General features: G+C 38.8%; 1 long non-coding RNA gene across 2 annotated transcripts; it reads left to right on the plus strand.

The window, feature by feature from the left end:
* Window positions 1-1,630: 1,630 nt before the first annotated feature.
* On the plus strand, window positions 1,631-10,895 carry LOC120518996. 2 transcript variants are annotated; one of them, XR_005631356.1, is made up of 2 exons: window positions 1,631-1,710; window positions 9,272-10,895. It is a non-coding gene; the product is annotated as an uncharacterized LOC120518996 (long non-coding RNA). The 2 variants fall into 2 exon arrangements; XR_005631357.1 differs by lacking the exon at window positions 1,631-1,710 and adding an exon at window positions 2,453-2,916.
* Window positions 10,896-22,992: the final 12,097 nt, after the last annotated feature.

The following is a 22,992-nucleotide window of genomic DNA, read 5'->3' on the forward strand; positions in this document are numbered from 1 at the left end:
CATATGCATTAATTGTAGGACCATGCATTGTTACACCAATGCAGCCAAAGAAAACAAAATTCAAACAAAAGTGAAAAGACCGTGTTGAGTTTATATCTTGTTGTCCTCCCTTTAGGTGACAGGTTTTGGAAAGAGTTACTTCAGCAGATAAGTGTGAAGTTATGCAAATATTATGAAACTACAGTTTTTATGCACACAGTTCAAGGAGTGACAGTCGTCTTCAGGTGAGCGGTCCACCTACTTAAACAGCTTCAGATATGACATTCATCTTTTAGAATTTCTACTAACCTAGTTTTTTACATATTTAAAACATATTGTTGTTTGAAAATTTTTGTTTGAAGACCATGCATATTTGCTTAATATGTTTCATCTTCGTTAACAGTTTATGTTAAGAGTTACTGTAACAATCTATCTATTCAAAATATTTCTCGTAGAATATGCTTTCAGAAAAACAATACCTTCATTTATTATTTGAATAACTACAACAACAACATTTATTTCTTTATGTAGCACGTTTTCATACAAATAATGTAGCTCAAACTGCTTTACAAGAAGAAGAATGAAATAATAAAAATAAAAAAATAAGATTAGGCAATACTAAGTAACAAAGAATAAAATAAGGTCCGATGGGCAGGAGGACAGAAAAAACAACAACAAAAAAAATCTGTGGAGGGTTGGAGAACAAAAAAAAAACCAAAATCTGCAGGGCTTCTGTGGCCATTAGACCACCCAACCCCTACCTAACATCATAGATCTCAATTAGGCCTCATGGTTTGCAGGCTTCACATGGAAGAATTAGATGATGATGGCAATGTGGACATCTGGCCTTCAATCCATCAATTTAAGGACTGCATGGTGCCTTGATCAGGTGGTGGTGGTGCAGATCACTACTACAGAAAAATAGAAAAAAAAACAAGAAGAAAGTAGGGGTTAATACAGTTAATACACTTTTTTTTCTTTTGGACCTGGGGTGTCAGAATCTATCAAACAGAATCATTACAAAGTAGAAATGGATCAAATGGAAAGATCTACTCTGTTGCAATTTAGAATTTCCGACTAGCTTTTCCTGCAAATATTTCAAAATATGGCAGGATGTGAGAAAACGTCTAAAAAACTGGCATGTACACAGGTAGACTATAGTACCTCTGTACTAACAGAGGCCTGCAATCTCAAAACTGTCATTGCTGCACTCATTCAGCACATGATTTTTCTGGTCAGCAGCTTTAATTAGTGTCCCAACCATTATTATGAAATTCTAACATCACTTGATTTTCAAAACAAACTGGACTGGGGGTGAAGAGCTTTGACCACTACTAACCATTCCTCATGTCTGACAAAACTAAGCTAAAATTCAAATGTATATTTCACCCTAATAGTATTCATGCTCAAAAGTACACGTTCCCTTTGTTCAAAATTCTCTTGTTTCTTCTTGTGCCGTTTAAGCAGGCAGTTTTCTGTTGCACTGAAAAAGTAATTTGTAAGTATTATTAAACCACTAGATGCCACCAGTTGCTAAGTAAAAGTTCCACACATACAAACCTTAAACTGTTCTGCGTCATCCATACTAGAATGGGGTGGGCACTTGTAAATAAGCCATGTGGGGAAGAAAAGTATAAACTTGAGAGGTGCCCTTACTAAGGCACTGAGCTCTTGTGCAGCAACATCTGTGGCCTCTATCTGTGGGCACATATACAAACACTCCTGTTAAAGGTAGGCTATCTGTTCCTGCCTGCTGTCCTGTCAGCTTAATGCAATGTGTAAAATAGCAGTAATCGGCCCTAAGAGTAAGCTGCAAATTATGTTGAAATGACGTTCCAGGGCTGCTTTAAGTCTAAAATGAATACTATTAAGATGATGTTTATGCCCTAGTAACCTCTCTTGCCATGATGCCTTGTCTCTTGTTTTATTCAACAGCCTCTAGAATGGCTCTTTACATTTATACAATATTTCCTGTTATCAGTTTCATGTAGCTGAACACTTTTTCTGATTTGAGTTAAGCAGTTTTATAAGCTAGCTTTAATTGTAATAATGAGATTGTGGGAGTTTTTATTGTTCATGTTTTGGCACCATGAACACTCTGCTCTGTGCTTTCCTCTTGTTTATTTCTTGGTTTTAAACCCGAAGGGCTCACAATCGGATGCTTTCAATTAAACCTTTATTAATGATATTTCTAACAAGCAGGGTTTGCTGGTTGGTGTTTTTAAATAGCCTCCTCCTGTCGTGCCTCCTCTACTCAAATTAGCCAGCCAGAGCTGACTTACAACTGGGGCGGCTTTGTTTCCACACACTCACTCGCTCCAGCACGCACAATATGAAGTTAATAAATACTGCTTATACATTTGCCTTAATGATTCTGCAAGTTACGGTGGCACAGTTTCAAGTTAGTAAAGCTGAGGGCCTCAGGCAAAGTAGCTCTGAAGGGTTGTGCAGACACATAGTAAGGAGGGTTACGTTCATTGCTCCAGGCAGCAAGCTAAGTCTGACCTTGTTCTGGGCTCCTGCAAATGGCTTTTCGACTGCAGTGTGGTTTCGAAATTGATATGTTTACATACAGCACAATTATTTATCAAACCAAGTCCTGCAGGTATGAAAATTATGTGGCTTGATTCTGAATTCCCCTAAACATTGCCAAGGACAAATGAGCAGGAGCTGAAAGGGCTCTCTCTTTCCCACTTACACCTACTGCAAGACAAATCTCCTGTGTACTGTAGTTATGATGTGAGCCTGCTTTTGGTCTCCTTGATTGCCACTAATGAAGTGGCATTCCAAGAAAGCACAAGTCGAGAATTATCAGCACTGGGATGTCCTCTGCTATAACCACACAGGTCTATAAATCCTGCAGAATTCACTGAATAAATTGCACTGCATTTTGCTGCAAAGAAAGCTCTGCATCACTGTAAACGTTTCGAAGCCTTGGTAAGTGCAGTTTATTTTATACTTTTAGAAATTAATAAAAAAAAATGAAAATCTCAGATGGCAGTAAGAATTTTAAATGGTGAACGTAAAAGCAGATGCAGATAATTGTGCTTTCTGTTTAAAACATTAATTTAGATTGCAATGAATTGCAGACAAAAGAAAAGAAAAAGTATCTTGTGATATGAAAATATGACAGAGTCCCATATTATCAATTCCAATATTTATAAAAGAACATAACAGTTTGTATTCATTATCTTTAAAATGTAACTAGATTCCAGGCACTGTGTCTAAACTGTTGCAATGCTACACTTTTTACAATTTACATGAATATCTTTTAAAGTAATAAGAATAATTAAGTTCAGGACTCCAACCACCCTTCCAATGATTTCAAGCCCACCTCACCCTACTGCATACATCCCCACTTTCAATCTGGAACACTCTCAGAGCTCACACCCTGTAGTGTATTATAATCAGCAGTACTGTAAATATCTGGATTCTTTAAGACAGTATAATTAGTGGGAGCTGAGAAAATCCTTACATTTAGGTTTACTAATAAAAGTTTAATACCCCAAAAACTGGACAAAAGCAGGTAATTCACTTTTTTGCAAATATCATGCAATAGTGACTAATATGGCCTCCATGCACAATACCTAGGAGATTGGATGAGGGGGTGAAAGCTTCTAAAAACAGTGACCCATCACTCTACCAATGACAGGTTTTAATATTTTTTGATGGATACCTTGTAGGTATGAAAGAGGGCCCTGAAGAACAACAGTTAGCATAAAATTCTTTATTTTTTAGTAAAATATGAAAACACAGCAATATATAATATTTTGGATTCACATATTAATTTATTATTTTTGTCTGCTTTGCATTACTTAATCTTATTTTACATGCAATCATTTCATTAGAATTGCCAACCAGAAGCTGTTTATTGCTACTAACGCATCAGCAGCTAGTCCATGTCTAACATTAGTTGCCCATACTGTACATGTACATATTTTTACTATAATGGCAAAAATATGGGGACAATACATTTTATGTTATTGATTTATTGCATTGGCAGCAATAACATGGTACATTTAATATTCTATATCAATATTTATTCCTTTTTTTTTTTTTAGTCAGACATGCTTAAGGAATGCAGAAAATGTAACCCTAAGGCAGTCTTGTTTAAATTGGCTTCCTTTTTTTGACATGACTTCTGACTGGCCTCATTCTCACAATAAGCAATATTCTGGGAAGCAGTGAGATTGCAAGTACTGTGCTTGGCAATGATTTATGCTGAAATGTTAAGTAAAGTTATGCAGACAGAAATATTAGCTTAATGCTGTTGTGTTGCGTCAAGCTAAATCAGGGCTATTGTCTTCTACTACTTTGTTAACAAAATCCATATTATTTTTAGTTTGTTTTTTGCAATTATAATGGCTTTTGAGGTGTATTGGGGTTGCTGGGAGTCAGGCTGCAAGTTTGTAATAGTTTTTCACGGCTTATTTATTTATTTTAGATTTTTTTATCTTTTATTTAATTGTGATCTGATTTATGGATCAAAGTACAGATGTAAGCGGGAAACAAAAATTTTAATAAATGTAGTTAGTTAAATCAAGCTAACTCTTTTATGTTATCTGGTGGTATTATAATTACTAGAATTTTTCAATTTTAAACGTTGGCACTAAATCTGATTGTGTTCAGCTCTGATGTGAGAAAGTCCCCCTCGTGGTGGGAAAAGCACATGGCCGTGATACCTCTGGCAATCAGCACCTACCCTCTAAAACACACGTGGCTCTGATCTCTCTCTCAAAAAAACATCAAAAGTTACTCCTTAACAATCTGTAGATAATAATGTCAGTTGAACAAACAGGTATTGCTAGCTAAGCAGAGGCAAAGTGCACTCCAACACGTGGCAAGAGGTAGAGCGACTCAAATAGAGGCTGGCGCATGAGTGAGGAGGGCCCTGCCCACGGCCACTCTCTCGGATTCGCGCAAATGAATCGGTACTACAAGCAAACTATAATACTTAGTGCAATGAGAGATGTCACAAAATTAATGGGAATATTCAAGCAAATTTTAGAAAAAAACCCTATCTAATTCCATTAAGTAGTTAAAGCGGACAGACATACAAACAGGCACTGGATTTTATATATATATACAGGGTGAGTCAAAATTATGTTAACACTAACGAATTATTTTAATCTCGGCCACACCTTTCCAGGTCGATGGACAGGTCGTGGTGGACCATTGCCATGGCCTCCACACTCCCCTTATTTGACACCCTATGATTTCTGGTTATGGGGTATGTTTAAGGAGCGCATGTATAGCAGGAAAGTTTGTGATATCAATGACCTGAAGGATAGAGTACAGACTGTGGTATCATCTATTTACCGCGAAATAGGTGTCTGGGCTTTAAATAGTACTGTTGCTCGTTGGTTTTTGTGTGTTGAACACGATGGCGAACAGGTTGAGACATTCCTGTAAATCATCTTGCACATGTAAAGTATGTTTTGTGAATAAATTGTTTCCGCCATTCAAATGTTAACATAATTTTGACTCACCCCCTATATATAGATATAGATAAAGAAGGAAAAGCAAAGAAGATAAAAAATGATAATGTCCCTAACCACTGAAATACTATAAATTCCACCCTACTTATTTTCTCCAAAATATTCAGTTGTACATCAATCCTGCATTTAGATTAAATTACAAGTACTTGTAGTGTTTATAGCTCTTGTCTATGTTGGACATGTCTAATAAAGTAGTACTACAATTATCACTGAACAGTAACACCATTAACAAAGCATTTTCAGCAACTCTGTCCAAAAGGAAAAAAGGAATGTGATGCCTTATATTATACTGATGTTGTAGCTGACTATGCACTGTATGTATGTTCTAGTGTAAAGCAGTTTAATAAAAGTTTGATAAGGAAAGCCAAAATATGTACCTTTTAAAGTTCTCAGGCAGCTACCACAATCCCTGTACCAAAAAGAAGATTGTAGTTAAAGTGCTCAGATAGTTCTACTTAAGAAAATATAAATAGAGAGAGAAATGGTGGTGAAAAGGGTAGCAGTGCTGATCTTGGGCTAAAATCCCATGCCTAGATATTGGCTGTGTTGATTCTGCATGGGCTTCCTTCTAGCTCCTCTGGATTTCCTCTCACATCCCCAAAGACATGCAGATTACATTAATTTATTGATTCCAAATTGGCTCCGCTGTTGTTGTGTGTGAGTAGAACTTGTGCCGGATTATCGCACTATCTAGCACCGTCTCCTGCCTTGTGTCCATTGGTGAAAAAAGTGGCTACCACCTCCTGCAACCCTGAATTGGATTAAAATTGGTCTGTTAAATGTTAAATACTGTATATGTAATATAAATGCACTATACATAGAACATGTTATATATTTATTCTTTCATAATTTCAAATGAGAAAGTAAATATAGTTGCTGTTTTTTCAAATTATATACAACTACATTTTTATGTATATTTTATAATATATTGTTTTAAAAATGTTATGGTAAATGTTAAGAATTTTGAAATATGTTAAACTACATTAAATGAAGAAAAAATAAGGAGATAATAAGGTATTTATATTTATTATTATATTATTAAATACTGTATTATACTCAGGTCCTTTCATTTCTTGCAGAATATTCTTCAGTTTGCAGATGCAGACTCCATCTCACAAGTGTGCTGAAATCAGAACACCATGTCCTCGTGGACAACTTATTAAATGTCAAAACTAATGACACAGAGGAAGGTTTTCACATATGTAAATACACCTCTTTCAATAGATTGAATAAACATTTGTTTTTAGTGACATATGGAGACTGGCAATAAAATGAGAAAAAGTTCAAGCTTAAAGAAAAAGTTTGAAGTTTGTGTAACTGAGCGTTATGCCCCGGCTAATCACATAATCATTCCGGACAATGATTTTTTGCTCTTTTGTATTTAGAAGAAATAGTGACTGTTCTGTTAGTAAATGAATAATGCATTAGTCTTACAACATAATTTTTCTTTCTTTATCTCTGTGTGGTGCCTTTTAAATAAAGTTGATACTTTTTTAAGCATTTCCTTTCACCTCTTCTGAGATACGCATAACTGTTTTTCAGAGGTTGCTTTTCACTTCATATATTTTTTTTTTTCAGTTTACATTTTTCACTGTTGTTCCATGTTGTTCTTTAAAGCCCATTAAACTCTAATTGCGCTCTTGGTGCTGAATGACAATTCCAGCAAACTAATGTGGTTAGTATTATATCATGGAAAAATAAATAACTGGTGGCAATTCAGCCACTGTAAATCACTGCTGCTGTCTTTGTTTACTGTAGCAATTAGTTCTTATACGACTAAGCATGTTGGTAACAACATAAAATAATACTAAGCATGAATTTAGCTTGCAATATTAGCTCGTTAGTAACATCATCTGCATATGGCATGGTGTAAATATGCTTCCTCAGTAGTTTGCAAATTATTGTAGTAATTAGAGGCATATAGCAAAACATTTATTTTGCATGTTCTATGTTCTGGTATTAGCTGTGAAAATGAGCCATTAATACAACAGGATAGAATAGCAAATTAATAATTATGCCACAATAAGCAGTACATTAATCTATCTGCCTGTGTACCCTTTAACACATTTCATATCTATCTATCTATTGTAACAACATGGGTGCCCCACTCAGCCCCAAACCGCAGACACAATAAAGCCCCAACACACTTTACTCTCAAATAAAGGGTTTTATTGAGCCCCATCACCTTCTCCACAAGAATAACAGCCAAAAAAAACACACCAAGGACAGTTCTCCTTCCTCCTTCAAAGGTGTAGGCCACTACCTCCCAACTCTGACTCAATCCAAATGAGGCAGTGGGCTTTCGTTTAAGCCCGATCTGGGAATTGCTTCCAGTCTCTTGTCCCAGTCATCCGGACCACTTCCGGGTTGTACGGAAACCACGGCAATCCTCCCCCGACACCACCATCTGACGGACCCCAAATACTGTTGGTGTCCGAATCAGAGAAGGAGGACTGCCGCTTGCTGTGTTGGGGAATGACCTGCTCCTGTTGAGTCCCATCTCCCAGTCCTTCCATTATGGTCTCCTGGCTGGGTATGAAAAGTTCTGTTATCCTGGCCAAGATACCTGTCCTTCCTCCTGGGCACACACACTATCTATCTATCTATCTATCTATCTATCTATCTATCTATCTATCTATCTATCTATCTGTCTGTCTGTCTGTCTGTCTGTCTGTCTGTCTTTGAGAGCAAGTACCAATTTTTTTTTACTTTTTATGAGAAGTAAACCCCACTAATAAGAAAGGCAGCAGACTGGAATTGGAGACCCTCACTTTTACAGCATTACAGGGTGGTGTGGTGCAGGTGGCAGTATGTGGCTATTGTGGGCTACTGCTAGTGGGTAGTGGGCCTCTTATGTGGTGTAAGTAAGTGCCTCATATCTGTTGATTTAGGAGGTAGTGCTAAATAAAGCAGCAACTGGAGTGTCTTTGATTTCATTCTCCAAACCAAAAGTGGGCAGAATTAGTGCCCATCTGGGAAAAGCTGTGTTCCTAATCCACAGAGTAAAGATCTCACATTCTAGGAGCAGTTCCAGGTGCCCAGCCATGTCCTGGGTAAATTGAAAAATTTGCATGAAAATATTTTCTTCTGCCTGAAAGAGGAATAGGAGAGGAAGTAGCGGCTGGAATCAGGAGGTTAAGTTCCAAGGTTAGTAACCCAAGCAGATAGGCTGTAGTGTGCATCTAAGAGTTCACTGATAACTGTTTCGAAAAAGAAAATACTTTTAAACATTTAGACACCTGGTTTTAGGTTACACTAACACATAGACTGTACAATGTCTGCCATCTTTATTGGGTATCAGATAGCAGGTTACTTTCACATTCTCTTTCAGAACAGCCTGAATTCATTTGGATATGGTCTCAAACAGATGTAGCACTGGCACATTGTTACAAATAAGTTGGGTTGCGTGTGGATCTCTACTGCAAACTTCATGTTCAGTCTCATTCTACAGCTACTTGATGGCAACAGGCAGGCCACTAAAAACCATTCCATGACTTTCCTGACCCTTTAGCATGGATAGTATCCTACTAAAAAAGCCAATTAGAAGATGGGGTATAATACCACCATGAAGAGATGCTCCTGATCAGTACTGATATTTGGAGAACTCAAATTCTTTTCTCTATTTGTATGAAGTAGAAATTCAGGCAAGGAATTGAATTTAGTTATTCACATGCTTTTTATTAATTTGTGCAATATTCATCTTCAAATTATACATCTCAGAAACCTTTCAGGATTTACATTTACCTGTTTAACTGACACCATTATCTTTGTTTACGTTTCTTTTGTTTTTCCAGTTGGAGCACAGAGACGGCTGAAGTGACTTGCTCATGGTTACACAGTGTCACTACCAGGATTTGAACCCACCACCTGAGGGTTTGAAGTCCAATGACCTAACCACTCCACTGCCCCACACTGCCTGCCTGACTGAAATCATCTAAAGTCTATCAGGGACTCAGTACAAAATAATATCAACAAGCACCAACCATACCTTTCAGACTGCCTTACACTCAGCCCATTTTGGAGGAAAACGTGTGTTTAATTCTCAAATAGTTATGGGTTTATAGTTACTCATATCCCTGTAATAACATCATACTAGATGGGATAAGATTATACTCCTATAAATCTGGATTATCCTGGACTATATGAGTCCTCTTGTGAAAGACCACTTGGACCCACTGCACCACCCTGTCGGACAAAGATTGAAATATAAAATACAGTGATCTGTCTGGACCACAACTCTTATTCCTGTCTGGCAGCACTGTGACGATTACATTTTTTGATTCCTCCAGTGCCTTCCATACCATCCAGCCATCTATGTTAAGGGGTAAACTCAGAGATATGCAGGTGGATGAGCCTATGGTGTCCTTGATAATAGACTCCTGCAAGGCAGACTGCGTCTCTGATGAGGATGTGAGTGATACTGGAGCACCACAAGGGGAAAAAAAATCCTATCTCCTTTTCTCTTCACCCTGTGCTGAGAAAATGATTATGAATATAACACCAGGTAACGTGACTGCAGAAATTCTGAAGATTCTCCTTTTATTGAGTACATTGGCAAGAGGGATAAGACAGAGTAAAGATGTCAGGCGGAGAACTTTGTTTCTTGGTGCAAAGAGAATTTTCTGCAATGTAACATCAGCAAAGCCAAGGAACTGGTTATTGACTTTCACAGCAGGCTAGAGCCTCTAATCCCTGACACTATTTAGGGAGTGCATATGGAGGTGGGCCACTCCTAGAAGTACATCAATGACAGATTGAATTGTTCTTGTAGCACAGAGGGACTCTATAAGAAAGGGCAGAGCAGGCTCTTTTTTTGTTAGGAGACTGCTTTCGTGTTGGTAGTGACACATCCTTCACATCTCTTATAACTCTGTGATGGCCAGTGCAGTTTTCTACATTGTGGTGTGCTGGGCATATAACATCACTTTAAAAGTGGCCCACTGAGTCAACAAGCTAAATAAGAAAGTGTGCTTAGTTATAGAATGCACTGTCTATTCCTGGAGGCAGTAGTGGAGGAGAAAATTAAAAGAAAGCCATTATGAACAATGCTGCACACGCTATCACTGAGTACATTTAGCCATTGAATTATTCAGTAAAAGTGTGTCAAGAAACGCTACTGGGGCTCCTTCATAACAACAGCAATATGCCTGCATAATGCCTCACTGAGACCGTGATTTTTATTTTTATCTGAGTCAGACATTTTCATCTCTTTCTTTTAAGTAATCCTGGTGTGAATTTTAGATGAATTGTTGTTGTTTGTTATAATATTACCTGCATTTATATGTTGAGCTTCTGTAAAAAGCTAAAATTCCCCCTTAGGACAAATTAAAGTATTATCTATGTGATCTTTGACACCAGAACACTTGCAAATGCTTATATTACAAACTGCAATAATCCTAATAAATCCCATATACATCAGTGGGAAAGTGATTTTGTATTTATTTTAGAAAACTAGGAATAATCAAATTTTCCTTTCAAGCAAAAGTGTAAAGCCTTTTCAGAACTTAAGCATTCATATCTTCTCCTCCAAAAATAGTTTTATGAGCCTCTGTATTGTTCTGTTTTTCTTTTGATTCTTTAAAATGTGTGAGGAGTTATTTTATAAAGGTTCTTTTGTTCATATTTTTCTCTGAACTGTAGGGTGGGGTGAGGTGTTGATTATGATTTATTGTGTTTCTCAATATTATTATTCAAGAACGTTTGATATTTTTAAAATATATTGTGATTTGATCTTTAAGCTTGTTTTGTTATGGAAACACACCCCAAGCCATCCCAGTTCACACATTTGCACTGCCGCACCTGGCAGTGGTCATTTGTAAACCCAAGACATCTGGCTCAGAAGCCGCCCCTTACAGCGTGAGCTAAAACAAGATCTCCCATTTCTAAGCACAGCAAGCGGAGAGCATCATGGGTGACATCAGGTGAGCTCTGCCTCACTCAGCACCCACCTTTTCGGCGCAGCACCTCTGCACAAACTTCATGAAACATAAAAACAAGACTCAGCAGGTGCCATTGGAATACATCTCAAGCCTTTATATTACCATCACTAGTGTGCAATTTTGACCAACACAAGGATAGATACATGGACTTGAATTTTTGATATATGTTAGTTTTCCCATTAGCTTGAATCAGAAGGTAGGATTCCTCAGGCAGGGAACTACTGACTAAAGTGTCACTCTGTTGTATTTCAGCTGAGTTATGCTCTGCCACACTCCATATGTGCTAATGTATAGTGAGGCTAACATTCTGATATGGTCCTTTTGGGACTGGTGCACTCAGTTATAATTTGACTGACTATAGACTGCCTTGTACTCTATCCAAATCGTGTCTAATTGCCAGGATGTTTTTTTTGGTGCTGGCCCATCCTCACCAAACTTGTGACACTGATATATGCTTTAAAGCCAAAGGTATATGGACAACCATGCACATTATTGTGTTCAGGTGTTTCAGATGTACAACATTAAGCATACAGCCATGCAATCCTCTCTGCCAGTAGATAAGGTGCACTAAAGAGCTCATTGAATTTAAACATTGCACAGTCATAAGATGCCACCTTTACTTCAAATCAGTATGTGAAATTCCTGCTCTGCTAGATTTTCCATTATCAACTGTAAATGCTTTTATTGTGATCTAGAAGTGTCCAGGAGCAACACAGCTCAGCGATGAAGTGGGTGACCATACAAGATCACAGAGTGCTGAAGTGGATAGCATGTAAAAATTGCTTATCCTCTGTTGCATTACTCACAACAGAGTTCCAAATTGTCTCCAGAAGCAACATTAGGACAAGAATGCATCAGGAGCTTCAGGAAATGGGTTTCCATGGCACAGCAGCTGCATACAAGCCTAAAATCACTATGTGTAATGGCGTGTCGGCTGTAGCAGAGGACAGCACGTCGCCTTTGGACTCTGGGGCAGTGGAAATGTATTCTCTGAAAAAGCTTCAGTATCTGACAGTCTGATGGACGAATCTTGGATTGGAGGATTCCAGGAGAATACTACTTTCTGAATGGTATATTGCCTACTATAAAGTTTGAGGGAGGAGGGATGATGGTCTGGGGTTGTTTTTCAGGGTTTGGAATAAGCTCCTTGGTTCCGTAGAAAGGTACTGTTTATTGCTACAGCATACAAAGACATTTTAGACAATTGTGTGCTTTAAAACATGCGTGGCATCAGTTTGGAGGAGGTCATTTTCTCTTCCAGCATGATTGTGACCCTGTACACAAAGCCAGGTCCACAAAGACCTGTTTTAATGATTTTGGTGTGGAGGAATTCGAATGGCTTGCACAGAGTCCTGACCTCAACCCTATTGGACACCTTTTGAATGAATTGGAAAGCAGATTGCGAGCCAGATCTTCTCATCCAACATCAGCACCTGACCTCACAAATGCTCTTTTGACTGAATGCGTACAGTCAAAATCAGAAGAGTGGCGGCTGATATAGCTGTATGGCTAAGGTGGTACAACTCTGTATTAATGGTTTGATGGTCAGGTGTCCACAAACTTGCTGGTTTGTGGCTTGATGTTTCTGATATGTTCATGCTTGGTGAAACTACCATGTCATGTTTAAATCTAGTTAAATAGTTTGTGTTTTTCACTCCCCAACCCCAATTTGCATACACACACACACAGTGTTTTGGTACCTGAGTACCTGCTTTATTTTACACAGTCTGAATGCCACTGATAGAGTAACCCTTAATTCTAGACAGGCGGCTGTACCTAATAAAGTGGCCCCTAGATGTTTTTTCTTTTTGTGATGGCAATCTGAGCACTGGTACCCTTTTTTTTAACATATTTCCATTGCTGCTCAAACGTGCTTATCCAGGTCAGGGGTCACAGGGGGGCAGACGCACACACATATGTATGTGAGAGAAGGCATCCTCTTAGTAAACATTGCAATCCTTGTTCAAAATTAATCCTGTTTCATCAGAATTCATGGTCATGGTGTATATTTTGGCTGGCTTCCATTCACAACATGTATAAACATTTAATAAAAGGTACATTTGAAACGGGCATTTAAAAATCCTGGCAGAAAGTGAAAAGCGGTGCAGAGGTTGGTGAATTTCTTCTCTGGGCTGCACTCCGATCTCAATGGCCCCTGTGCCTTGTTTTATCTTACTGGATTAAAGGCAACAGCAATCTGCTTGCAATGATTGTCTTGACAGCACTTTAACTGACCAGTTGCTGTGCGATCTTAAAGTCTAATTGATATGTAAGAACTATCAGCTCCTGTTATCTGTCTTATGGAAAATAAATGGATTGGAGAATATTTATTCCATGCTTTGACTACAAAATGACCTCAGAATGTAAGTTTTGCTACCTCAATCAATGAATTTAGTAAAGATGTATTTGAGAGGGGTATTTAGGGATTAGCCACATAGTTTAGAAATGAAATGGGAGACATTCTGACAAATCTATCAGGAGGAAGATCAACAACTTAATGTTTAAACCAATCATCTTGAGTATATATTTGAACTTGGATATGCAGATGTAGTGTGCAAGTCCCCAAGGTTCAAAAATACACTCAAAGGATCAACAGCCCCATAGACGGCTAAATTACTCAGAAAGCCAGGGAATTTATCAAACATGAATTTCAAAAAGGATTCAAGCCTTCAGGAAAAATAGAAGTACCCATTAATGTACATACAAAATAAACGCTGCCTGCAAGCTCTATTTATTTCTGGACATGCAATCATCTAAAGAGACCTTTAATTTACACATTATGATAAACACTATGGACCCCTTAATGGAAAAGAAGAAATCTCAGGGTGCAGGGTAAAAAAAAAAAATCCTAATGCATAATAAAATAAGAAAGCAAAAGGAGAAAATATGCTCAGATGTATTTGCACCCCTAAAGGCTGCCACTTTTGACCCCTTTTAAATATCTCTTATGACTAGGCAGTGTACATTTCTGGCGCCCCTATTGCTGCTCTGCCACGTATCTCCTCTGTTGGCTTGAAAAGGCTTTTGGGTATTTTCCCACGTAGTTAGATCACCGCTTGATGGATCATTCAGTCTTGAAGCTGAGGAGCTATACACTGAGTGGACCTTGCTCTCCAAAAGGAATTTTGACATGAAAATTCAATTAACACACACTAAGCAATCTCAAAATTGTCCGCTTCCTTTTGTGTTTATTGATTTCCTATTGTATACTGGTAGGTGTGCTATGTGCCTGTATTGTTTAAAGAAAGCAATTTATTGCAGGGCTCCTAATGTGAAAATATGATACTTGTTTAAAAAAAAGAAAAAAAAAAGAAATTTCAAAGCAGAACCGAAATGGAAAAAAAGAAAGCTTTGCTTTCACTATTCTACACCAACGACTGCGTCGCTATTCCTGCAACTGCCAAGCTTTGATGAAGAAAAGCCACTCTAAATTAAAAATGAATTGTTGCTCTATTATTTATAATAAAGCATAGCCATTTTAGTATTTATACAAATAGCTTACACTACTTGCAAACTTAGTGCTTTTGTTCTTTCTTCCCAGGCCACTGACTTGTACCACGTCATATCTAATTAATGGCAAAGCTTTTAGTTACTGACCCCATTTAAACACACTAGGTGTTGGTGCTAGCAATACCCAGATCGCCGCAGGTAGCCTAACCAAGACAATGTGCCTTCCAAATTGCTAAATGAACCACTCTCACCCATTGTTTGAATCATACAGTACAGTGGTTTAGACGCTGGGGGACAGAAAGCACACTGAAAGCATCATTTGGAGCCCTGGGTTCGTGAAACAGTTCAAAGTGATTAGGAAAATGCATATCCTAACTGGTGAAAAAGGTAAGGTTAGAAATATATATTTATAAATGGCAAAAACTGAATGTTCAGAAAACTGTGAAATAACAATTATATGAATAGCATAATGGGAGAAAAATAATAAATGAATGGAATATTTGTGTAAGTAATACTGGTAATCCTGCATAATTGCTGATTTTTTTTTCTCTCCTTATAATTATATTCTCATTTTCACCCTAGGTAAAAAATATGTAAATATTCACTTAAACTATAAGGCATTGTAAAGACTGGCTAAATATTCTAAAATAAAAAATGTGAATGTTGTCACTGAGTGGGAGAACAACTTAAAAAAAAAGAAATGTTGGGTTGCCAGCCGGGTTGTTCTGTTTAATTCCATATATTATAACCAAAACAGCTCACAATGATGCAGTACAAATAAAATTGATGAGTTAAAGAAAAAAGCCTTGCTAGGCGAGTAGAGTCTTTCTTTCAGTTGGTCTTTCAAATAGAATGGAGCTCTGTGCTGTGGTCAGGTCAGTTCAACAAATGATGTCATCTTCCAGGTAGCCTGGGCTTAATAGGGCTCTTTACTGGAAGGGGCGGAGTCAGTCGCTGTCATAGGGTGTCTTCTCTGGGGTGTATAGAGAAAGGACGACAACACATTTAGCGACAGTGCCCCCCTGTCATCCTGGGGTGGTATGACATACCTCTGATGAGCCTGGAAGGTAATCCTCTTACATGGATGTGTGACAATGTGAATACAGGCAAGTTTAAAAAGAATTGTTTTACATTCAGTTCTATAGTCTGTATATTCAAAAAAAATAATTTTAGTATGGTTTTGATTTTTTTTTTACCTTTTTTAATGAAAACCATTGGTAAAACTACAGCCTGGGACACAGTAACTAAGCAGAGTTTCGTTGTTTAAGTACTGATATATAATTTTGCTGATCTTAATAACTCAATATGTAGAATTAGACCAGGTACAGTTTAACTACACAGAACTGACTAATAACAAATGCAGTGTTATTTTTACATAATGTACAAAACAGTTTCTGGCTTTATTGTAAAATGGGTAAACTGTTCATTGATTCACTAAATGTTGCACAGGAAATTTCTCTCAATTTTAAAAATAATAACTATTCAAGGCATAATTATAAAATTATATTATTATTACCCAAACCCGTTGGTGGACACCGGCGGTGAGGGATGCTGTCAAGCTGAAGAAGGAGTCCTATAGGACCGTTTTGTCCCGTGGGTCTCTGGAGGCAGCTGATAGGTATCAGCAGGCCAAGCAGAATGCGGCTTCGGTGGTTGCTGAGGCAAAAACTCAGGCATGGGAGGAGTTTGGAGAGGCCATGGAGAACGACTTTCGGACGGCTTCGAGGAGATTCTGGTCCACCGTCTGGCATCTCAGGAGGGGGAAGCAGTGCAGTGTCAACACCGTATATGGTGGAGATGGTGCGCTGCTGACCTCGACTCGGGACGTTGTGGGTCGGTGGGGGGAGTACTTCGAAGACCTCCTCAATCCCACTAACATGCCTTCCAATGAGGAAGCAGAGCCTGGAGAGGTGGGCTCTCCCATCACTGGGACTGAGGTCACTGAGGTGGTCAAAAAACTCCTTGGTGGCAGTGCCCTGGGGTGGATGAGATACGCCCGGAGTTCCTCAAGGCTCTGGATGTTGTAGGACTGTCTTGGTTGACACGTCTCTGCAACATCGCATGGACATCGGGGACAGTGCTTCTGGATTGGCATACCGGGGTGGTGGTCTTCCTCTTTAAAAAGGGGGACCGGAGGGTGTGTTCCAACTCCAGAGGGATCACACTCCTCAGCCTTCATGGAAAAGTGTATTCAGGGGTTCTGGAGAGGAGGGTCCATCGGATAGTCAAACCTTGGATTCAGGAGGAACAGTGTGGTACCGGACCCCCTGATAAGAGCTGTTCGGTCCCTGTACAACCGGTATCAGAGCTTGGTCCGCATTGCCGGCTGTAAGTCGAGCCCGTTTCCAGTGAGAGTTGGACTCCGCCAGGGCTGCCCTTTGTCACTGATTCTGTTTATAACTTTTATGGACAGAATTTCTAGGCGCAGCCAGGGTGGACTCAGGATTGGGTCACTGCTTTTTGCAGATGATGTTGTCCTGTTTGCTTCATCAGGCCGTGATCTTCAGCTCTCTCTGGAATGGTTTGCAGCTGAGTGTGAAGCGGCTGGGATGAGAATCAGCACCTCCAAATCCGAGACCATGGTCCTCAGCCGGAAAAGGGTGGAGTGCCCTCTCAGGGTTGGGGGAGAGATCCTGCCCCAAGTGGAGGAGTTCAAGTATCTCGGGGTCTTGTTCACGAGTGAAGTAAGAATGGACCGTGAGATCGACAGGCGGATCGGTGCGGCATCCGCAGTGATGCGGGCTCTGCATCGGTCTGTCGTGGTGAAAAAAGAGCTGAGCCGTAAGGCAAAGCTCCTAATTTACCAGTTGATCTACATTCCTACCCTCACCTATGGTCATGAGCTATGGGTAGTGACCGAAAGAACAAGATCGCGAATACAAGCGGCTGAAATGAGTTTCCTCCGCAGGGTGTCTGGGCTTTCCCTTAAAGATAGGGTGAGAAGCTCAGTCATTAGGGGCTCAGAGTAGAGCCGCTACTCCTCCGCATCGAGAGCAGTCAGATGAGGTGGCTTGGGCATCTGATCAGGATTCCTCCTGGACGCCTCCCTGGTGAGGTGTTCCGGGCACGTCCAACCGGGAGGAGGCCCCGGGGAAGACCCAGGATACGCTGGAGGGACTATGTCTCCCGGCTGGCCTGGGAACACCTTGGGATTCTCCCAGAAGAGCTGGAAGAAGTGGCCGGGTAGAGGGAAGTCTGGGCCTCTCTGCTTAAGCTGCTGCCCCCGTGACCCAACCCCGGATAAGCGGAAGAGGATGGATAGATGGATATTAGAGGCTGCCTATAAGTACATCTAATAATCAAAAGATATCCTGTTTTTTGTTAAAAAGACCCACAAAGATCAAATGACGTCTATTGTACATCTGTTAGTCACCTTCTGACATCCAACAAGACCTTAGCCAAGGCTTTGTTTGTGTTGCGTAGTAGGAAGTAGTAGTAATGTTGATCAGCAAGATTCTGCAAAGCATTTTTTGCAGCAAACCTTGGTTCACTGGTGAACTTTGTTTACAAAATTTTTTCTGAAAATTTGCTGTGTACCCAGCTTAGATGAACTTTTTACCAGCGCCTCATGAGGCTCTGCGAGGCCAACATGACATCGAAGACCTTTAGCAGCCATGTTGGATGGTGATGTCACTACCTGATCTGAGCTACCTGCCCAATGTCTATACATGAGCAACGCAACTTTCACACATGTGTACTTTAACTGTACTTCACCTCTCACATTGTAGAGATGCCTGTTCTGCTTCATGTATGAATAAAACATTGACGGTGTACATATGCATGCGTGATGTCACTTCCTCTTTGGTACTCCAGCCAGATTTGCAGCCTGCATGTATTAAAACAGAAACAAAAAACTTCAGTATTTTCATTTGAGTGGTACATTAGCTGACTATAATGAGATCTACACAGATTTATTGTGTGTTTTGTTCTTACTGCTGGATTAAGCCTGTTTTGCTCCTCGTTATGTAACGCAGAATGGGTGGTGACAGGGACAGCCCCCTGGGTATATAAAGCTGATCCCTTGCATCACAGGCAATGTAGGTATTAGTTTGTCATAGCGATAGGAGCTCAGAAGATGCAGAGAGAGATAAAGGGCTTGGAGTATTATTCTATCTCAGGGAGGCACAGTGGTGCAGTGATTAGCACGGCTGCCTTATAGCTCAGATCACATTTTTGCCAACAATAATTGGTCCAGCATAGTTGGCAGACACCTCACTAGTCCTCAGGGACACTTTAAAGACCATTGCACCATTATAATCTACTCAAAACTTGTTAAGCTTTTCCTTTTTCCAGAGTTTACAGAAATTCCCGAACATTTTGCTCTTCACTAGTAATAATTGACTAAAAGATGCACTACATTACTGCTTTAAAATGATACTGAAATTTGTTAATACTTTATAGTGCCGTCATACACAGGTTAAAACTGCCATGATATGGTCTACATTGTTGTATGGGACTTAAACCTTTTTTTAGAGAATGAAAGACTGTTCAGTGCTCACATTAAATCTGTGTTAAAGTTAAAAAATGCTAAAGTTATGTTAAATAGCTGCTGCAATTTTATTTTATATTCCTCTGTAAAGTCATCTCTCTGCATTATGCAATAAGAAATCTTATTAAACAATGATTTTTAATAATAAAACAGTCAAAAAAACAAAAAACAGTTTTAGCTTAGTTGGCATGTGTCTACACTCAAAACATTGTCTTCCAATTTGTTTTTGTTTTTTTATTTATTACTTCTGAATGCCCTGAGTTCTTATGTGTGTTTCCTTCATGTGGTTGCAATTTCGTGGGAACTGCTAGATGAAATTGTGATTCTTCTTTAGCTTGTCCTCACTTGTTTGTGCCCAAGTGCAGTTTCCAATAGTGACTGGAGACTGTATATTTAAGATAAAATGAATATAACTTTCCTTCCATGAGTTCAGGGTTTAATTAGATGACAAAGCATTTATTGTTGCCAAAAGAGACTTTTTGTGGTGTAAAGAGTTTAAGAAAAGACCCCCTGCTGCCACAAGAAACAGTACAGCTCAGTGAAAAGTATGCCGACTTGCCATTTTCAGTAATCTCCTAAATACAGCTTAAGGGATAATACAAGAAAAGACACAAAAGAGGCACACAACTAATGGGGTTAGGAGAACTGCATTGTGGTTAAAACATTATTTCTGGTTGTCACCTTCATTATCACTTCCTTTTTTGGTATGTTTAATTTTATGTTTAAGAATCTGAACAAACCTGCTATCAAACGTATACGATTTGCACAGCTGCCTTACAGAATCAGGGTTCAAATTTAGACCCAATTACCATCTGGCTGGCTTGCATACTGTCCCAGTTTCACTGTAGATTTCCACTCAGTAGCTACATGTCCCAAAGGTGTGATGGCACACTTGAAGTTGACCTGGTAATGATGATTGTGTCCAGTGGGCTTGTGGTTTCCACAGGACTGTTTCCTGCCTCATGTCCGTGCTACAGTAACTGGGTTTAGAAAATGAATAATGGAATAATTTAAATATATTTATAAAAATAAGATGTCATGGCAGTACTCTAGCACAAGCAAGCCCATTCACTCGTTGTCTGTGCCATGAACCCCACACATGTGTACAGTAGGTTGATTGGTGACTTTAAATTGACATCTTATGGGTGTGGACTCGCATGTCACCCAGAGCTGTTTTTTGCTTTGTGCCCCATATTGCTACCTTATTAGCTATTAGGTGAAGTGGTGGCTCTGAGGCTAGGGGTCTGCACTGGCAATCGGAAGGTTTCTGGTTCGAATCCCGTAAATGCCAAAAAGGGACTCTGCTCTGTTGGGCCCTTGAGCAAGGCCCTTAACCTGCAATCGCTGAGCGCTTTGAGTAGTGAGGAAAGCACTATATAAATGCATAGATTTATTATTATTATTACTAGCTCCATTCTCCTGTGACCCTGTATTCAAAAAATATGGGTACAGAAAATGGATAAATAATAAAGAAAAAAAAAAAACAGCAGAGAATGTTATAACGAATGCAACAAATTTTCATTTTGCTTTTTCAGGGGTATTCTCAGGTACTAGCGCTATATATTTATATATGACAGGTGACTTCCAAGACATGCATAAAATACGATACTCCATGTGTTACAGCCTATGTTTAAAAAGTGTCTGATTATTAAAAAGGGAACGGTAATGATGTTATCCTAGATGGGACAGAATATTTCAAGTTCATGATAAATTGCAAGGAGAAGTAACATTTCACACAATATCGTCTTTTCCTTTGGTGAAGTAGGGATGCTTTAAGGCGACATTGGGTCTGCAGTCCAATCTTGTTACTGTGGATTCACCAGTGAGCACTACTTGATGGATGGTTCATTTTTATGCCTCTTACAACCATGATTTGTTTACAGTTGCTCTCAGGGCCTTCACTGGGTAGAAGCACAGAGGTAGTGAGGAAACAATGATTTGTGTACCTGTGGCTAAGATGAGCTTCAGTACTGATATTGGACATCATATTTCCCAAGGTATTTTCTTCTTGAAGGTTTAAGTGAATGCTAGATGTCATATGCATCAGCTATATGGAGAAGTATGCTTATTTGTTATGAGGTTTGAAATGCCAAAGCAAAAATAATAGGTCTTACTTGAGGTATAAAAAAACCAGCAGGAGGAATTCAAGTTATAGCCTGGGTTTCCTCACAGATATTATTCATATTGGGTAATAAAATATTGTGCTCTTTTTAATTGGCTATGTTTTCTTCAAGAAAAAAAAAAGCCAAAACGGCAACACAGAATAGACAGAATGCTTGATCTAACTAAAAAAAAAAACGATGCTTGATTTTGGAAAGGTTTTTTTTTTTAATTTTCAAAACTTGCAGTTTTTACTATCATTAAAATGATTTCAGATATCAGGTTTAAAACTGTGTCCTCATCACTTTTGGAAGTCCATGGTTTAGTTCAGAAGATAAGCAAATTTTCCAATAAGCAACATTAAATAGTCTCACTGTCAAAAAAATAACGCTTAATACATTTCACACATACTACTGAATACATGATAATATCTAAAGTAACGAAGAGCACTAAATTAAAGTAACAAAAAGATCTTAAAATAAAACAGAAGGTACATTTGGGCAAAGGCTTCTGTAAAATTGATTTGTATAGGCTTCAATTTAACACCACGGATCGCAACATAAAAGTACAAACAAAATGAAAGTAGAAGAACTCTACCAAGAATATTTAAGACTCTCGTGAGAGATCTAGACATAAGTTATAAATGTTTCCTTTGCTCGGCACGAATCACAGTCTTTAGAGACCTGACATCACACACTGTCAAATTACCGAACCACAGATTAATTGAGCTAGTTAAAATACTCTGCATTACAATGCAATAACAATTTGCTGGAACGTCCCGATTCTTTACAAGGCGTTTCATGCGTCTGGAGAAAAAAGATACCTCATTGAAATTTTGTCCATTCCAAACTCAGTATTGATAAAGCAGGGTAAATCAAATGGTTTTTGTGAGTGTCCCAAAATTCAAATTAAGTTGCAGATTTTGCATTTTTTTTTCTGTTGTTAGTATATGGTAAACGTCTCAAGCTGTTTACACTGCCAGCTCTGTCCTGTTTTAAATGGAATACTGCAATTATTCATATGTGGCTTTAAGAACAGTGAAAGATGACTTTTAATAAGGTTCATGTTCCAGGTAGTGTATAAGTGAAACAAAATACTTAAAAACTAATAAAGCCTTTGCCATTGTCCACAATTTAAATCTAAACAAAATTTATTACACTATGACCTTTTTAATACAACATCTGTTCTCTTGAAACTCTTATTCTGTACAGCATAGTGTGGCCAACATTCGCTGGCACAACCTCCTTACTGAACCTTCATATTCTGCCACAGGATATAAAGTGGCCAGAGCCTACAGCCTGGACAAGAATACAGTCCAGCACAGAGCAAGTCCATGCACCCTTTCATCCTAATTCTTACAGCACAATCAACCTGAATAAAAGAAATAATTTACCAGTGCAATGTGAGTGAATACCATGTAAGATGTAAAATGAATCCATATTAATATACAGGCCGCTTTGGGAAACGTAAGCAAAATACAGTTGCATGGGGAGAACACCGAGTCCACACACAGCCTGTGAATAGGGATGAGTGTTAA

Source organism: Polypterus senegalus, chromosome 1 (genome assembly GCF_016835505.1).
Source record: "Polypterus senegalus isolate Bchr_013 chromosome 1, ASM1683550v1, whole genome shotgun sequence".
Classification (NCBI taxonomy): Eukaryota; Metazoa; Chordata; class Cladistia; order Polypteriformes; family Polypteridae; genus Polypterus; species Polypterus senegalus.